This window comes from Thamnophis sirtalis, unplaced genomic scaffold (genome assembly GCF_051295495.1).
Source record: "Thamnophis sirtalis isolate CommonGarterSnake01/CBP01778 unplaced genomic scaffold, rThaSir2_p1.2 scaffold_4, whole genome shotgun sequence".
In the NCBI taxonomy this organism is placed as follows: Eukaryota; Metazoa; Chordata; class Lepidosauria; order Squamata; family Natricidae; genus Thamnophis; species Thamnophis sirtalis.
Window position 1 is genome coordinate 131,535,305 of NW_028261384.1, and position 5,525 is coordinate 131,540,829.

Genomic DNA, 5,525 nt, shown 5'->3' on the forward strand with positions numbered 1-5,525 from the left:
GAGGCTGGACAATTTTGGGACAATCAGAAAGGAAGGAAAAGGCATTTCCGCCTTTTCAGTCAGGGAAATGAAAAATGGCTCATTTCTAGATAAACATATTAGAGCTGAAATGAATGTGAAACTACATACATTTGACTTATTGCCAAACTGTCTTGAGACAGATGGCGATTGTGGGAAGCCACCCGTCTCTTAGAAGAATGAAATATTTTGAGAAGTATTTTAAAAGCTAGGATAAAATATTTCCACTAAAAGAGAAAATCTTACAGGAGACAGAAATTGAGTCCCAGCTTCTTCTCCCAACAGATACGTTTGTGCCCATTGAGAAAGATTAGGCCAGCCTATTGTAGGAAGTTAGCATCCACCCCCCCTCCTAGAAGAATGAAATATTCTGGGAAATATTAAAAAAGCAGAATATTATATTTCCCTGGATGAGAAAAGGAGAAACATGTTTTTAAAGACAAAGCAGCTTCCTGCAACTCCCTGCCCCCTCCCCTTCAGCTCCAGAGTGATGGGATTAAGACATGGCCCTCAAAACATGATAGGATTAGCCCTCTGCCCATCTCATCACATGGCACCTGGCAAAATTACATCACCCAGCAAGGCTCAACCAAGCCCTGGGACTCAGGACAACCTACAGAGTTGCCCCTGCATGGCCCCATGGGAATCTGACAACCCATCAGAATACAAGCTCAAATTCAAAAGCCCAGAGAGGGTATAAAACTCAGGCATTCTCAGCATCTCTCCCCGGCAAAAAATTTCTCTCTCACAGCAGGCTAACAAGTCTGTCTGACAGGGAGTGTCTGCCACACTTATTCATCCCCCCCCCTGCCTTTTATCCCCAGAGCTAGGGTGGGGCTTCGCTAGCAGCGTGGCTCTTCCTTCCCAAGGATCAGCCCATAGATTTCCACTGCTCTCCTCTCCTCTGCCTTCTACGCATTCGTGTGTCAGGCACTGGACCCAGCTGTTCCTCCCTCATCAGCCACATCTAGACCTGGGGGCTGTTGACTCTCCATCTGAGGCCTGACGGATGGCCCAGGCTCCGCCTCTGATTCTCCCTCTCCCTCCCCCCCCCTCTCTGCTAGCTCCATTCCCTCCATTGCCTTGATGCTGACACTGACCCTCCCGCCTCCTCCTCTTCCTCCTTTGATTCGGCTGCCGGCGGGCGACAGGCCACAACGATCATGGATACAAGATTGGCGGTTCTTGTGCTCCTTCCTTAGCAGGTGATCAAGAGTGCTGGTGATGGGATCAGCCAGAGTTGATGGCTTGTAGGGTGCCACAAAGACTTGGTCCTATCTCCTGTGCTTTTTACCATTTTCATAAAATGCACCTTTCATTTTAAGCATAAGTTATCACCAAGACGGTGGTGTTCAACAGTTAACCCAAGCTACAGAGACGTCTCAATGTACAGGTCCCGTAGTCCTTGACGTATGGCCACAATTGAGCCACACCTTTCTGTTGTTAAGCAAGATATTTGTTAAGCGAATCGCCAATGGTTATTCCATTAGTAACAACATTGTTAAGTGAATCTGGCTTCTCATCCTTCCTATGACCAATCTCCTTTCCTAGTGTCTGAGGCAGTGATGGGGCCAGGGCCGTCTGACAGTTATCAGCTGCCTTCGGAGTCAAACATCAGTGAGGCAGAGGAACAGCTGGAGCCTGTTCCCAATGTGCGTATGCAGAGTTGCCAGATGAAGGGAATGGCTAAGGAACAGGGGTTGACTTGGGAGTAAGGCCACAGGTGGACGGTGAATGGCCCCTCCCAGAGGCAAGAAAAGAGGAGCGAAAGGGGAGTGGAGTTTGCAGGGGGCAATTAGTTCGCTTCATTGGTTCGTGACTCTCCGAGACTCCTTGCCAAGTTTTACAGATATCAGCCTGGCAGCTCTCCAAGCCAGAGAAGGTCTGGGACTGTAAATCCTCCCTTGAAAGACTTTGCTGGAGGTGAATGAGCAGAATTCACAGTCAATTAATAAAAGGGATTTTTGTCGGGACAAGGAGTTTGCTTCATGCTCTCGGGAACCCAGAACACTCAAGTCAAACTCCTGCAATGGAGGCAGAGCTGCCTTGGAAGACTCTTGTAGAATCTTTTAATTGGTCCAGAAGACGGCTGGCTGGATGTTGGAAGATACGTTTCACACATTACAGGAGGTCCTTGACTTACGACCACAATTGAGCCTAAAAAATGTGTTTTGAGTTTTGTCCCGTTGGATGACCTTTCTCACCACAGTGAAGTGAATCACTGCAGTGATTTAAGTTAGCAAGGAGGTTATTAAGTGAATCTCAGCTTCCTCATTGACTTTTTCTTGACTCCGGGACATCGCAACCGTCACAAGTACATGTCAAGTGGCCAAGCCTCTCAATTTTGATCATGTGACCACAGGAATGCTGCCATGGTGGTGTGAAAAATGGTTCGCAAGTCACTTTTCTCAGTGACGTTGTACAACTTCAAGTGGCCACTAAAAAAAAAACCTGTTGTAAATTGAGGACTTTACCCGCACAACAGGGTTTTTGTGGGATTCTCTGCTGCCTCCCCCATTAGCAGTGCAATTCAGAGTGCTTCTTTGGAGTGTTAATAACCCCATACATGGCTGAACATCTGCATATTTACAGGGACTCCTCCCCTGCCCAATTCAGATGCCCCAGGACAGGGGTCGGCAATCTTAAACACTCAAAAGAGCCATTTGGACCCGTTTCCCACAGAAAACACCAGGAGCTACAAAACCCTTCGCATGCCTGACTATTTCCTGAGCAGCCACAAAACTAGTATATGTAGTTGAATTAAACGTTCTGTTTTCTTCTGAAACTTTTCTTTTCTTGGATATTTATCCATGGTTGGCCTTCCGGAGTCAAAGAGCTCAATAAATCACATTCTGGCTGGTGTCGACAGGGAGCCGCAGCAGAGGGATGAAAGAGCCACATGCGGCTCCAGAGCCGCAGTTTGCTCACCCCTGCCCCAGGAGAACTTTTGCGAGGTCTAATCAGGTAGAAAACTTGTAGTTTGTCGCTTTTCTGTGGGTACTCTTGGAAATAGCATCTCTTCCACCTCGCCATGGATCAATCCTCGGCAGTGGTGGGTTCCGGGCAGTACGCCCCAGTACGGGCATACCGGCGGCAGCTGGGAGAAGCGGCCACCATACCGGAACGGTGCTTTGGAGAGCCTGCCCGCCTGCCCTTGTTCCTTACCTTTATTTGAGATAACCGGGCCATTTGTGCATGCACATGCTGCGTACGGCGCCTGTGCGACCTCCACCGAGCAATTGGAGCGTTGCAGGGCGGTGGGTGGGCAAGCACGCAGAGTGTGCGCCCGTGATGAACACCCAGCCCTGTTGCAGTGTACTGGTTGCAACGGGATTCGGAACCCACCACGGATCCTTGGTCTATCAACTTTCCTTACAAGCTCATTTACTGCTGGTTAAGCCAACATTAGCGCAAACGTAGCCAACACCGGAGTCAGGGCAATCAGTGGAATCAACTTTCCCTAAGGACCCATCCTGGTAGGGACAAAATAGAGTGGAGGGCATACTCCGAGTCCTTTTCCCCAAATATTGTCATCTGATGGGAGCTAGGAAGCCTGCCTCTTCGGTGGCAGCCCCTGCCCTATGGAATACCTCCGCCCCCTCTCCCCAAAATTTGGCAGGCCTCCACCTTCCTGTCTTTACGTAAAGCTTTGCAGACCTAGCTTGGAATAGCATGAGGTTGCTACACATCAGAAGTCTGACTTAGCACCAGGTTTTTATTATTTTCAACGTTGCTTTTCTATAGTTTTAATATGATTTTTATGCTGCTTTAGGAGTTTCGATTGGGACACCACCACCCCCGCTCAGAGTTAGTTATAAGGTGAACAGCTATGTATTTAATTTATTTAATATGTATGTATGTTCCAGCATAACTCTGGAACGCCTCAAGCAATTTCAACCAAACTTGGTACACAGATGACTTACTCTCTTGAAACAAATACTGTGGGAGTAAGACGCCCCTAAGGGTGGGTGTTCTGTTAAGATACAGCCTGTTGTGCCGTAAAATGGCTTCTACTGTACTGCTGTAAAATGGCTTGGTAATGGCGTGGTGTTGCCATGGTAACAGCTTCACAGTAGAACAGAAGGATGAAAGAAGAGAATGAGAGGATGTCATGCAGGCGTTCTTTTTACGCTGAGAGGAATTGAAGATATCCTCATCCTTGCAGAAATAAGATTCCCCACCCCCCCATTAAGACATGGTTTTGCCAGCTGGCCAGCGACCCCAGGGTACTACGGAGCCCACCAAGTGGTTGGTCCTATTGTTGTCATCAGGGGTATGCTTTTTCAACCATGAAAGACAGAGAAGGGCTTTGGACTATACAGGTAGTCCTCACTTAGTGACTTCTTGTTCAGCAACCATTCAAAGTTAGAACTTATGGTCGGTCCTTGACGTTGTGGCTGTCGCAGTGTCCCCCCAGTCATAGGCTGAGGATTGGGGCATTTGGCAACCGGCACAGTTACAATGGTCACAGCTTCCCTCAGTCATATTCATCACCACTTATGATCTTCACTGCCAGCTTCCACTAAGTCAAGCCAATGAGGAAGCCAGCCACTACCTGATGTTGTGTTTAATGACTGCACGATTCCTTAACAACCATAACCTGAACTGTCGTTGTACACTGAAGATCGCATTTAATTTTGTTGTACAAGGTGCAATGACAATAAAGTAAACTAAACAGTACTCCACAAGGGGGGCTCCCTCTGATAAGGGGGAAAATCCAACATTAGAAAGTGTTGTGGCCCAGCAGGAGCCGTTGGAGCTGCCAACAGACTCCGATAGCGAGGGACCCTATAAGTCAGCTCTGGAAGATGTTGAGGACCCTGGACAGGGTTCAGTCTCCGAGCAGGGACCAGAGAGGCTGGTTGGCCACCAGGAGGTGCCTGAGGTATGGAGCAGCGGTGAAAGCCAAAGGGAGTTTGTCTCTGACATCAGTCCCTGGAGCAGTGGTGAAGACGTCAGACCTTGGAGCAGTGGGGAGGAACTAAGGGAGTTGGTCCCGGACGCCAGGAAAAGACGGCAGATAAACGCTGGCAGCAACTACGGAGATATAGAATTGGGCCCAGGTGGTTGTGATTAGGCTCCTCCCAAGAGAGTATATAAGAAGAGACTTTGGGATGAGGCTTTTTGCAGGACACAACCGTTATACTAAAGCTGGAGAAGTTCTCGTGTGTATTTCTTATCTGTGGAAGTCTGGGTTGCTGCCAAAGTCTTGTCTGTGTGTTAATTACTGTGAATAAATTGGCTAGCAGTAATCTTGTGTCGGCGTGACTCATCGTATGGGGGGGGGGGGGGTTGTCAGAACAAGAAATTATGTTTGGTCTAGACATTTTCAACATCAGGGCTTTTCCTGTCTAATACAGGATTAGGATAAATAAATACCCGGGCAACACCGACTTATCAGCTAGTAAATAAATAAAAACACACATTTGCCAAAACACTACTTCGGGTACAACTCCCCCCCCACAGCCCAGAATGCCGTTCGCACCAAAAACACATCAAGCCAGCCG